General features: G+C 39.8%; 1 protein-coding gene across 37 annotated transcripts in view; it reads right to left on the bottom strand.

Moving 5' to 3' along the window:
- Positions 1-14,619, bottom strand: part of NRXN3 (neurexin 3) — a 1,504,430-nt gene that overhangs the window by 700,304 nt on the left and 789,507 nt on the right. The window lies entirely within an intron of this gene.

The raw sequence follows: 14,619 nt of genomic DNA, 5'->3' as shown, positions 1-14,619 counted from the left end.
CCTTTTTTATGTGGGCCACTGCCACATAATGGCCGCTAACAGTTGAGTGGTGTAGGTCCACGCCTGGGATCCAAACCCTGGCTGCCTAAGTGGAGCACACTGAACTTAACCTCTAGGCCACAGGGGCTGGCCTAAGATCTTCCTTCTTGAAGCTCTCTCCCTTCTTGGTCTTGGTGTCTTAGTTCTTTCTAAAGCCTACCTTTTTCAGTTATCTTCCTCACTCATCCCTAGCGTTATTCAGGATTCTATCTTTGGTTCCTGTTCTCTACATTGATTCTTAAACCATTTTGTTTGCAGTACCATTTTGAATGCTAGGATATGAAATGGCACATTTGTAGGAGTTAAATTCACATTAATTAGAACCCAAGCACTACAATAGGAAAGCAATGTTTTCTGATGTCTAAAATCATGTCCTCAGTTATCGCATTATGTACTTGATGACTCATTGTAAACACCCAAATCTTCACTGGGCTCTAGATTAACATCATATTTTTATCTCTCTTTGTCTTTTGTACCTTGCTTTATAACGTACTGCGTGACCTCCTCAGACGTCATTACGGCAGCATAAATCTTCAGTAGTAAAAAAATGAAAGGTTATATACCAAACAAGATTTGGCTACCCACTTGAGAAGGATGATTGGTGTGTACAGACTAGGGCTCACTTGAGAAAATTTCATTCATATCCATAACTTCGACATTTACCTTACAACATATGGGGAAATCTGACAGTCTTTGGATCATAGTTAGATCAAAGATATACTGTGTGAAAAAAAAAAGTAACTGGAAACATAACACAAATATCGAGTGTTTTTGTTTTCATTTAGAAAGTATGGAGATCTGGCAACCCAGGGCTATGTGTTAACAATCTATTAGAGCTGAGCAGCAGCAGTGCCTTTTGGAAAAGTCACCTGTTTCCAATTTTCCACAGTCTCCATTACTCCTTATTTATATTACCTGCTTATCTTCCATGGGCATTTGCTCCCATGATCCTTGCTTATATTGAAAATTCCCCAATGTATTTTTCCCTCCCTGACTATTTTCTAAGCTCTAGACTCATATTTCCACTGTTCCCTGGGCAACTCCACCTAGATGTCCTCCAGTTACCACACAAATTTACCCTCTAACCAGTTCCTCAGCCAGGTTCCACCATCTCAATTAATAACTCCCCTCAACTCCAGGCAGAATTAATTTCCATAGCTTTTCTATCATGTTGATAACGCGTATTCCAGCGATTATTCTCAGTTTTAATTATCTTCAGGATCTCAGTCTCCTTAAGAGTGGGTTCAGAATCTGGTGCATTGTTACCCAGTTTATAGGACACACAAAGCATTTAAAAACATGTCTTGAATTAAAATAAAATCCTTGGACACATTCAGTGGTGGATGGGTAACCTGGACTTTCAATTTTTGGACCACCCTATTGTACTGAAGTTAAAATATGTTTCCAAGGGACTTTCTCCCATTAGTCCTTCCTATGCCCTCTATAAATAGACAGAATAAATCATCTTCCTCTTCCACATGACAGCCCTCCAGAGAGTTTTTAAACTGTTAGATATATAGATACTTTTTAAACTGTTTGCCTATGTACCCTTATTTCCAGGCATCTATATCTTATTAAAATATTTTATATCTGTGCTCTTCTATCTGCAGTCATGAGTCATATAATGGCGTTTTGGTTAACAATGGACCGTGTATATGACAGTGGTTCCATAAGATTAGTAACATACAGCCTAAGTATGTGGTAGACTATACCTCCTAGTTTGTGTAAGTACACTCTATGATGTTCACACAATGACAAAATTGCCTAACAACTTATTTCTCAGAACGTATTCCCATCGCTAAGCAACACATGATGGTATTCCCACTGTCATGACATTAAATTAAGACCACCATCATCTCTCACCTGGATTACTGCAAAAACCTCCCAATTTCTACCAACTCCACACTTATTCTCCACATTGAAGTCAAATAAAATGACACTATATCCCTGTTTTAAATGCTTCATTTCTCCAGAGCCCTTAAGGTAAGATACAAACTCCTTAACATCTCAAGGCCCTTCATGATCTGCTCTCTGCTCACCTCTCCAGCCTCGTGTCTTAGTACTCTCTAAGTGGTGTGCTTTGCCCTCGTCACCCAAAATGGCCTGCAAATCCCTATATTTGCCTTCTCCGTCTCTGAGTTCTTACACATATTACTCACTTACCTTAGAATGTACTCAACTCCAGCCTACCTTTCCCTACCGAAAAATCTATTTATTCAGAACCCAGTTATCATTTCCTGGACTAGGTAGGCCATCATGCACTGCCACAACATCCTTTATTTTCTCCAATGAGGTAAGAATGTCAACGCATATATACTGCTCTATCTTCCCCAATGAGCTGTACAATTTCTCAGGCCTGTCACCTTGTGTGTGAGAAATGTATACAGATTTAATTAAATTGTCTGGGATGTTTCCCTCCAACCTTTCTTCATTTGCCAATGTTTCTCTCAAAATGTGTTATTCATATTTTAACACAACTCACCCTATATGGTTAGACCTCTACAGGGTAAAACGAGGAAATTACACCACTTGTTCCAATCACTATCAAGCCAAGATTGCTTTAGCTTCAATTTCTTCATCTGTACAGTAGGGGTAATATTACCTCCCTTTAAAGCAGTCTAAGGACTAAATAAGATATTGTATTCAGCAACTAGCCCAGTCCTGGCATACAGTAGGTACTCAATGAATAGCAAATATTATTATGGAGTATAGCATTACCATGATCCATCTGTCTTAGAATCCTATAAAATTATCTTCTTATCAGTAAAAGAGAAGGTTAAAGGATCATAAAGTTCTATTTTAGGGGAACAGAAACACGGGGACAGCTAATACCTAAGCTGTCTCTACATATCCTGAAAGAATAGAAACAGAAGAGGCACAGAGAAGTCACAGTGGCGGGCAGAGGGCAGTGGAATCCCACATCCTAATGCAATATGGCACATTTGGGGATGGTTGTTAGAAACATCTGCAGCTCACAAGCCACCACCATATTTACATACAACAACCACTTCAACTGAACCCTGTCGTTCCCAAAGGTAATCAAAATAGCATCTGCTTACATTTCCAGCAAATACTGTATTTTTTCTTCTACTTCAGTAGCCTTCAGCAGGTAGGAGAATCCTTCAGAAAGGGACTATTGTTATTGGTTTTGCACCAGTCTAAACTGTTGCTGTCAGGCATCCATGGATAAGGAAATTAAAAAGGAAAAAACTATTAATAAAAAGCCCAGGGCGCCCAAAGGAAAATTTGTAAGTATCACTGGCCCTACTTCCAAATGTTCAGAGTAAATCTTGCATGCTACAGACATGAAATCCTCAGTTTGTCCTCTGATTGGGGTTTACTTAGTCAGGGCCCTTGACCCTCAGCATTTGCAAAGTCATATTCTGAGCAGGAAGCCTGCGGGAGTAGGACTCTTTGCACAGAGCGGGGATCCTCAAATGGGATGAATTTGTGTGACAAGTTTTTGCTTAAGTCAAAAATCCTCCTGTAGGGAGAGGAAGCTGTATGTGCAATGAGGTAGGAGACGACCATCAAAGAAGCTCTAGAATCTCATACCACATACACAATTTCTTGGCTGGACAACCACAAGAGCCACCAACTCTTGTGTCCTAACAGCAAGAGTGATCTTTCCAAAATCTCAATTGTATTAGGTAACTTCTTTTATTTCAAAATCTTTCAATGACTTTACATTACAAACTTGGCATATAAGACCCTGTAGTTCTGCCTCTGTCACCATACCATTCCAATCTCATACTTCTCTCCACTCCTACCATAAGCTTTCAGCCCACTGCTTTCCATTGCTTGAATTGTCCAAACCTCCATCTCTCTCTCTCTTCTCACTCCCAGTCTGTTCTTCCTTCGGACCATGATGTGTGCTACTTCCTCTGCTAGGATTGCTGTTAGGCTCCTGCTCTACCTCAAACACAATACAGACACACAACACACACAACAGTTACGTAAAAAAACATGCATGCATACACTCACTTCATCTGCAAGACTGTTTCTCATCTCTTGGGTGTCAGCTTTAATGATCTTTCTTTTGAGAGTCACTTCTGGACGATCCAGTATAAAGTAGATAACCCCCATTATTCAACACATTATAGCGTCATGTATAAAATCATGGACTCTGGAGCCAGACAGCCTAGGTTCAAATCCAGCTCTGCCATTTTCTACTTGTGTGACCTTGGTCTAGTTATTTAAAGTCTCTGTTCCTCAGCCTCCTTATCTCTAAAAGGAGATAATAGTAGCAGGTACCTCATAGGATTGTTGGTAAAGTTAAATGAGTTAATATACATAAAGCCTTAAAACTGCAGCTAGCAAGTATCAAGTGCCAGGTAGATGTCAGCTTGTACTCTCAGTGAGCTTAGTTACTTCAATTTCCTATCTACAACTAGATGTAATTTGCATATTAGCATCCTTCTTTGTTTTCTTCACTCAGAGATGTCCAGTGCCAGCAGAGAAACAGGCACATGGTGACAACATGACTAGTTTTGAATGAATGAGTGAATGAATGAATTTAATTAAATAGTTGATAAGCGAAACATGAAGGAAAAGAAATAAAATCCCAGCATTTTATGAAAGAAGAAGATTCATTACATCCTCCTCCCTTTTTTGCACTACCTGGTACTCAAAGTCTGACTGCTTCTGTGCATTGCTGTTAGTGAAGCCCATTCATGCACACTCAAGAAGTGACATTTGGGTATGGGAACCAATGCAAGGAAGGAAGCCCAGAAAACACTGCAGATGTGAATTCTGAACAGGTGACCTCTGATCCCCAGTGGGCAGGCAAGGTGAATGCTTTCTTGTCTAACGGATTTTTGCATCTTTAGTGGAGGAGTGGCACTTACTTCGGTTAATTACTCACAAGACAATAATCTAAGACAGAAGGCTAGGGAAAAAGAGTCCTTTATGCATCTTAAAGCTAGGAGAGCTGTATGTTATCTGGCAGTGAGAAAGCTCCCTATAAGGAGAAGCAGAGTTCATCTCTAACACTGGGGACATAGAGCATCAGGCCAAATTTTCTGTCTTAGCCCAGCAAAACATGAACTTTTGCAGAATATGCCCTCTCATAGTTATCCAGGACAGACTTTTGGCTTGTAAAGAGTGCTGGGCTACAAAGTATGTAAATGAGAATTCACAGGTCTCAAATCCTCTGGGAAGCTTGTACTCTAAAAACTCAGCCTTAGTTCTTTATAACAACATGAACTATGAGATTTCAGGCCAAGGCTTATCTGAGTTTTATCCTAGAAATCATTTCCACCCCCTACCGAGAGCCTGGATTCCCTAGAAACACTTCCCATGATTTCGAAGTTCCAATAGAGGTACAGAATTTGTTTTGGATGAGTAGAATCCACATTCTTCAAAATGCCTTAGAGCCACCAATAGGACTTATTTTCAACATCTCCACAACAGGGATAGGTATGTGGCAGCTACTCCCATCTGTGTTTAAACCAGTTGTCCTCAAACTTAGAAAGCGTGTTCCTCAAAAACAAATTCCCCACACTCTCTTATAGGACATTAAAAATTAAATAATGTACGAACTGTGACTAAACACAAATCAAAACCAAAACTATTTTAGAAAAAGAAACATTTTTTATTCCGATCACAAGATACCAATGTGAATGCTGACTCTGCTTGCCTGATTCAGGCTTTTCCCCTAGCTAGGGGAGATTGAAGAGCAAGTCCTAGGTCAAGTTCAAAAATCAATCCTTGAGCACTGCTTTGTCCTTGCAACAAGCATCCCCCCTCCCCTCTTCCAGATGTTGACTTCTCCCCTGGTAGGGCACTGCCATCCCTCCTAAGTCTGCCCTTGCTTGAGAATTACTGCTTTAAACCAAGAAATGTGGTCACACACATCAGGGAGACTTTGGAGAAAAGCCAGTTCTTTCTAAAATCGATTTGATGCCAGCCCCATAAAAATGAAGCAGTCTATACCAAACCAGAGAGACTTTCCAGCTCAGAAACGGCTAAGCATAAATGTTTCTCCAATGAAATTTTATTTAGCGCATTCTGTTTAGTATCTCATCAATAAAAGCTGGACTGAACAAATGGCATATTGTTACAACATTCCTGCGGTCCTCCAGGGGAAGCAGACCCTGGAGCTAGTCTGCGTTCACGCTCTTCCCAGCTGTGTGGCCATGGGCATGCTCCTTTAACAGTGCACACCTCAGCTTCCTCATGTGCAATAGGGGGTGATAACAACACTTTGTTGTTGAGTTGTGAAGATTCAAATGAAATGAACTACTTTGCACAGTGACAACTGCCCATTTATTATCGGCTGTTATTATACATTCATTCGTCATTCATAGGTTTGCTTTATTGATATTTTAGTTCTCTTTCCAGAGGAAAAAATAAATCTTCTCCACCTCCTTTTCTACAGAGAGGAAGCAGATCAGAGCAGAGTCGCTGCTAGAACCAACATCCTGCATTCCCATTCTAGCTGTATCACTTTCAAATTACACAATTTGGGGCCGGATTTTGACCTCCTTATGCCTCAGCTTCTGCAACCATAAAATGAGGGGTAATAATGTATCCCAATGGTATAGTATCACTGTAGGGTATTGTGAAAATTAAATGAATTAATGCATGTAAGACATTCAAAAGAGTACTGGGCATAGAGTGCTTACTGTACAACTGTCAGCTATTGTTAGACTCTTTGCAGTGTGAAAGAATTTTTATATTATTTATTTCATATCCCGTGCCAAAATGAAACAATGTATTTAAGTGCTTCTGTTATGTAAACATAGAAGAGTCCAAGGAATAAAGCGGGCTCTTATGTGATCTGGAACACATAGAGACTGCAGTGACAATGGCTCAGGGCTGGCTGTCAGTGGATCTGGGAGAGAACAAGCTATGTGACCTTGGGTATGTGGCTTCATTGATCTGGGTTTCAATTAAGTCAACTATAAAATGATTGAACTATAACCCAGTCCTGAAATTCTATGAATGAATGGATGAGTATTCTTTTCTAGATGCCCTTATGGCTATTTCAAGACAAGTGGTATTGCATATCAGATCCTTGTCTAGCCCAGGTCCATTTCTTCTCTTTCCTTGTCACTGCTCTAAGCAGATCCATATGCCAAGTGCAGCCTGGCACATTCCATAAGTGTGGACCGGGGTTTCGTCTTTGTTTCAACAACTGTGCAGCTATCAATCTGTCAGAGAAATGGGGATGCAGCAATTCTTGGTTCAAGTGTTTGCACTGACATTGATTTGATGTGCGACTACAAGAAGATTATTTTAATTGGTGCCATCGCCTCTCTTTTTCACAGGACATTACCGTTTATGATGATGTTAATGAATTAGAATGTATAATGTGCTTGGAAAAATGTGAATGGAGAGTCCAACTGAAGTGGAAAGAGCCATCAATTCTATTCTAGGGAGATAACCCAAACATGACAGGGATAGGAAGGCCAAAGTGTAGAAGCCCCGAAATAATGGGCCGTTGTAAGAGATTCCCCCTGGAGAGGTTTCACATGGAGTAATTTTTCTGGAGGGGAAAGTACAGGCTTTTGAGAGATGCACAGAATTAACTAAGGGGCTTTTGTTTACTGTTATAATAATCCTATTTCTCTGTTCTCTAGATGGTGGTCAGCTGCAGAGTGGAAATTCTGATGGAGGAAAAGGGTATACAAATAATCTGGGCTCAGAGAGACTCTCCCAGAATCAATAATAATTCAAAATTTATACATATATAAAATATATATATGTGTATATGTGTGTATATATATATATGTATATATACATTGTTGTGGTACAATTACATAGAGTAAAACACATGATTTTAAGTATAAAATTGTATACGTTTTAACAAATCAATATATCCCTGAAACCAATACTCCCACCAGGATATAGAACATTTCTACCACCCCAGAAAGCTCTCTTGTGTCTCTTCTTTCCAACACCCACGCCTCAAAGGCAATCAATGTTCTGATTTCTAATACAGATTAGTTTTGCCTGTTTTTCAACTTTATATAAATGGAACTATATAATATGTATGCTTTAGTGTCAATATACTGTTTATAAGGTACATACATGTTGCATTTATCCATAGTTCCTTCTTTTTATTGATTATTCATGTTCCATTATATGAATATACCATATTTTGTTTATCCACTCTCTTGTTGATGGGTACCTGTCCTGTTTCTGGTTTGAGGCTATCATAAAGCTACTACGTACGTTTTTACATAAGAATTTTTGTGGATATATACCTTCATTTCTCTTGGATAAATACCTAAAAGTGAACTTACTGAGTCTTAGATTAGATCTATGTTTAATTGTATTAGAAATTGCCAAACAATTTTCCAAAGTGCGATACAATTTTTCATTCCCACCTGCAACATATGAGAATTCCAGTACTTTCAATGTTCACCAACATTTGGTGTTGTCAGCCTTTTTAAATTTGAACATTCTTGTGAGTATGAAATGATATCTCATTGTGATTTTAATATACATTTCCCTGGTTACTAAACATGTGGAGCATTTCTTCATAGGCTCATTGACCATTTGCATATCTTCTTTCATGAAATGTCTATTCAGTTCTTTTGCCCAATTTTTATTGAGTATCTTTTTATCATTGATCTGTAGGAAATATTTATATATTCTGAATACAGGCCCTTTATATATATATGTGTGTCTTGAAAATATTTTCTCCCAGTCTGTGGCTTACCCTTTAATTTCCTTAAGGATATTTTTCAAAGAGAAGAAAATTTTAATTTTGATTAATTTAATCTACTGATATTTTCTTGTACACTTAGTGGCTTTTGTATTCTCTCCAAGAAACCACTGCCTCCCTCAAGGTCGCAAAAATATTTCCCTATATTTTATTCTAAAAGCTTTATAATTTTAGCTATTGCATTTAGGTTTATGATCCATCCCAAATGAATTTTTGTTAGTGATGTAACTCAAAACATTTAACTCCTTCCAGGCCCAAACCACTTCAAAGCAATCTAGGAGAATAACTTCTTAGATATTGTGCCAAAACTAAAAATATGTTGGTGGTGGTTGTGGTGGTAGGGGCAGTGTTTTTTGTTTGGGGGTTAATTTTTTGGTGGTGATGGGGAGTGGGGTTGTTCCTTGTTTTTGCTTGTTACTCTCTAAGTACAACTAGATGAAATAAAATCTGTGAACACTTATTCTGTGCCAGAGACTCTTCTAAGTGTTTCACATATAGTAACTTATTTAATCCTCAAAATCCAGAAAATTGAGGCATAGAGAGATTAAAGTAAACATATCAATGGTCACACAGTAAAGAAGTAGCTGAGCTGGGGTCCCAACCCAGACAGGCTGTCTTAGAGCCCGCAGACGTAGTCACTACCATAGATTGCTCAATTCCGTCAAATTTAATATAAACAACCTGCTTCAAGGCAGAATGGATTTACGGCTTATTGAGTGACTATTGTGTCAGATATTATGCTAGGCCTTTCTATTTTGTCTCATATAATCTTCAAAAATATCCTCTTGAGTACCTATTATCAGGTTTTTACAGAGGAAGAAATTCAGGCTCAGAGAGTTAAGTAGCTAGAGCCAGGACACATAATCAATAGTGGGTCTGAAATTCAGCCCAGGTTGTCTGATTCAAACCCCATGCTTGTTCCACCACAAGACCCTGTGTCCCCATAGATTCCAGTCATACGTCATGAGAAGAAGCATGTAGGGAGGGTTTGACAGAGGATGTAAAGTTGGGGTAGGTCTAGAGCACATTTCATTTAGGCAAACAGGTCAAGGGAATGTTTCTTGTCTGGGAGCCTGTCTTAAGGTCAAAATCCTTGAGCCACAAGCTTATTTACTCTTTGCTAATGTCAGCTTGCAGGCCTTACTCATTGAGGAAAATTACCCCCTCCAAACCTCATGCACATGTACAAATTGAATGAGCCTCTCTGCCTCTTTCTTCTTCCTCTCATTGTCCTTCTACAGGGACCATGATAGACCCCAATTGTGTATCTCGAACTTGAAGCATAGACTAAAGCTACTACTGCCAGATCTCGAAAGGAAAGGAAAGGAAAGTTTTCAGAAATGTGGAAAGCTGCTACAAGGTTTTGTGTTGCTCTGTTGCCTAAACCTAGATCAATGGGTAGAAACTGATTTCCCCTTGCCACAAGTGCTCCAGCACACCTAGAGCTAAACAACAAAAGAACTAGCTCTTCTCTGCAGTTGTTAGTAAAATACATATTTTATAAATCACATTAGAGGGAAGAGGCTAAACTCAATAATAACTATATATCTCTAGTTCTCAGAGTTTCTGATATTTCATCCTCAGAACTGACTAGGGAGATTACTACTGTTTCCTGTAAAAACTAGCAAGTGCCACTCCAAAAGCAACAATTCTAGGGTGGGGAAAGGAAGTTGGAGGAAAACAAAGTTCTGAAACACTCTAGGATCTCATTACTCAAAATGTGGTTGAAAGACTAGCAGCATCAACATCATCTGGGGATTTGTTTAAAAATGCAGATTCTCTGGCCTCACCCAGACCCACTGAATCAGAAATTGGACAAGGTCATCCAGTGACTTCCACATGCTATCAAGCTTGAGAAGCACCACCAACGATGTACTACGATATACACTAAGAGGCAACTAGAAGAGGAAGATGGTATCTGAAAGGTGTGTTCTTACCCCTCAGATGCTTCCTATAGGAGAATCATTCCAGGTGGTACCTTTGTAATTCTTTGAGCATCAGTAGGCTGGAACAGCCTCTACCTCTTCACGTGGACCACTGAAAAAGCCTGCTCCCTATGGTTCTGTGAGTTGGCGAGGTCTTAGTAGTGAGATTACTTTGAATTGACAGGTCACATGACAGAGAGGACATCCATGGGGTCCCTTTGCTCCAGGCAGGTTAGGGAAGCCCCTGCCTCAGGCTCTGATTCACCTGCAGTCCCTGCAGCACCCCTCACTAGGCATTCTCCTAGGGCATGATTCATGAGGCGAGTGGGAATGCAGGCTTATTCTTTACGGTCCCATCAAGCTGTCGTACCTCCGGCAAACGGGAAGGTGCAGAGCCTGGGATTAGGATTGGCCTTCTCTGTTTATGGCCTGTTCTTGGCCATAAATTTGGAGCAGGAGGGCAGAGTGATTGTTGGTTGTTGAGCTGAATGGGGAGCAGGAGGAGGTGAAGGAGGAGGGGTGTGGGTAACGCCGTGAAAAGCGAATGCGGAGCCAGTGCTCCCTCAAGGTCACTTTGCTTCTGCAGGAAAAAAACACACACACAAAAAATAGATTTTCTCATTTCCTACATTTCTGTACCATTAAAGACAGATTTGATAAAGTTATGGCCAAAAGAAAGTTGCTGTTTTTGTTTTTTGGTTTCTTTTTTAAGATGTCACGGTGTTTATGAGGAGGCCTAAGCAATGAAGCATAAAATCAAAAGCCACTATAGGAGTTTGCTCATTGGCGCACGGGCTGCAAATCAAGAAAATGATGTGTGCTTTGTCTGATCGTGGCTCTGGAAGGAAAGAATGGGAGGAAAGAGCTGGTAACAGTGAGAGCAGAAGCAGAAAAAACTAGAGGGGTTAATCAGAATGTCTAGATTTGTCCAAAGATAGTGTGTAGAGCCAGACAGCTAGTCAGACAATGTGTGTGTATGTACATACTTGTGAGTCTATTTTCTAAGACTCCACTATGTGGAAAGTATCTGGTAGAAAAAAAAGTAAACATTGACTTAATAACTAGCCAACTAATTCTTCAAAAATATCATCAGCAATAGTAATAATGACAGCAAACATTTATTAAGCACTCGACATGTGCCAGGCATTGTGTTCTATGCTCTCACTATCTTATCTCATTTAATCATCACCACATCTGGATGAAGAAGGTACAGTTGGTATTCCCCTCATCTAAAGACAACTGTAGAGTCACCTGGCCAAGACCACATAGTTGGTAGTAAATCCTTAAGTCAAACTCAGGGGACTTTGGCTCAAAGATATGCGCGTATAACTACAGACTTCATCAACTTTCTACTTCACATTTGGGGACAATCAGCCACTAAAAGGTTAAAATGCAATGTATTTTCTCAAAGAGAATCAGAGGCTTATGTTGGAAGTCTGCCTCAAAAGAAGGCCTCACCTTACTGAGCATAATTAGGAGGAAGAAGAAAATCAGTGGTCTTATTTCAAAGGGCACAAAATCTAAGGCAGTGGTTTTCATCTCAGGACATCCATCTCAGGAGCAGTTTTCCTCCCCAGGGGACATTTGGTAATGTGCGGAGACATTTTTCGTTTTCACAGTTGGAGGAAGATGCTACTGGCATCGAGTGGGTAGAGTCTAGAGATGTTGCTATGCATCCTACAACACACAGGACAGCCCTACAACAAAGAATTAGCCAGTCCAAAATGTCAATAGTGCCGAGGTTGAGAAATCCTATAACTATGCTATATTCAGAAAAGAGCCTTCACCTGGTAACTTTGAATTTCTCTCATTGAAAACGAATGTCTCTCAACCTCACACTTTCGTGCTGTCAGAGACAAGACCTTTTCACTGACGCTTTATAGAACTGGAATCTGGCAAGTGAGGCAGCCAGTACACATTCACAAAGAACCACGATGTGCACTGCTGCCTCTGCAGGACAGCAGCCATCCACAGCCTGCTGCAGCCTCACATGAGATCAGCCTGTCCAGGACCAACACAGCAGAGGCTGTCCCAGACCACAGGTCCCAAGATGCTAGGAGCCAAATGGACTTTACCAAATCTATTGCCATCTCTCTCTGACCTAGTAGTCTTCAGAAATAAAGGATTTGGGAAAACTAGGTGAGTGTGTAATTTCAAATCCTTCGTTTACTTTCTAGCAGGAATCCTTGCCAAGCCTAAAAGGGTGAAGGGACATAGCATAAAATGACTTCACTTAAGAGAATAGTTACCTACTAAAGTTCTTGATCCTAATCCATATTAACCCACACCCTTCCCAACTTCCTGGTGCTCCCAAATCTACTGGCCACTCCAAGCATCTAAAATGGATATTTGGCGAGGATTAAAAGCAAGCGGTGCTGATGGGAACAAACCAAAGAACCATTAAGATGCCAGTGAATAGAGAACCCATAGGGCAATACATTGTAGGTACTTATTAACCAATTGACTTGGTAGGGTTTTTGACAGAATTTAATATTTTTATAATAATTCCCACCACCTCATTTTCTTCAATTCCTATTTCATTGTCTGGCCGCTTGATTTAACACAGGATTATTCTAAAAAATGAATTCTTGATTAACTTTTTTTAAGAGGTGGAAAAAAAATGAAATGGCACTTGTTTGTGCCGTGTGTTCTGAAGCTTTATTGGGCTGCTCACTGAGCGGAAATAAAAGATTTCTGACTTTGGCCAGCCATTCTACCGCAGTGATAATTAAGCAAAATCTTACCAAAAAAAAAAAAAATCCCTTAGCTGCATTTTGAATCCTTTCCCCTGCACTAGTTGCTCCCTTTCCAAGACAGCAGGACAGACCATACCAATTTAGGAGAATTTGCAATAACCCAGATGGCAGAACTTTATTGTTAAAGTGAGCAATTTTAGCTACTCCCAGCACAAAGGCACGCTGCCATCTTTCCTATTCTAATTTTCAAGCCAACATTAAGAAGAGAAAGAAAGAAAAGGATACTTTCTCTGAAGAAAATCTTATATTTCAAAATTAGCCCTTAAGGAAACATAAAAGGTGGGGAGGGGGTGGGCACAAAGGGGGAAGAGGTGCACCTACAACACGACTGACAGACAATAATATACAACTGAAATTTCACAAGATTGTAACCTATCATTAACTCAATAAAAAAATTTAAAAAAAAGAAAACATAATACCATCCTACTTATTGTGGATACATATTAATTTTTATTTAAAAAAAATTAGAAAATACAGTATGACCTTTGTGGTCAGAGAGAATAAAACCAAAATCTGGTTCCAGCACTCACGAGCCATTTGAAGCTGGGTTATTACTTAGTTAGTCTCAGCCTCAGTTTCCATAGCTCTCAAATGAGGAGAATAGCGAAACCAGGTGTTAAGTATTCATCCGATAAGTGTTATTGTGTGTGGAAGGAAACTCCGGAATTTCAGATGACCTTCCGCAAGAACTCAGCCCAACCTCACTTACCTTGTTTACTGCTTAATGGAAACCTTGTTTATTGCTTAATGGAAAAAGAGCCACATCAATCAGCCAAGCTTTACAATTCCACAGAGATTCTTACAGAAAATGGTAAGGATCCCATGGAATAATATTCAGGGAATTGTCTGCATATAAGGAAAATTGACAGGCCCCCAACACAATCGCTCTCCTTTCAAAGAGGCAGCCATACCATAAAGAGGAGTGGAATGTTAGATAAATGGGAAGGCTCTCTTCCCTTTTCCTCTCTCTGGTTTCCTTCTGATCTGTTTCTCTGCTTTGTTTTTCTCCTGCCTTCTCCCTTTTTTGTTTTCTCCTCCAGGCTGTCTGTAACATTTTCCCAGCTGCTTGCTCTTCTTCTAACCTTCTGTCCCTTTCCATTCTTCTCTTGAAGAATGAATGCACTTGCTAAGTGACACCACAGTTCACCACAACAAACCTTAGAACGTTAGGAGATCTGACTAACCCCGGGATCATTATTTAGTTTATATAAATCTTTGTATTAAA

This window comes from Equus caballus, chromosome 24, assembly GCF_041296265.1.
Source record: "Equus caballus isolate H_3958 breed thoroughbred chromosome 24, TB-T2T, whole genome shotgun sequence".
In the NCBI taxonomy this organism is placed as follows: Eukaryota; Metazoa; Chordata; class Mammalia; order Perissodactyla; family Equidae; genus Equus; species Equus caballus.
Note: the sequence above shows the minus strand (reverse complement) of the source record. Positions and strands in the feature narration are given on the sequence as shown.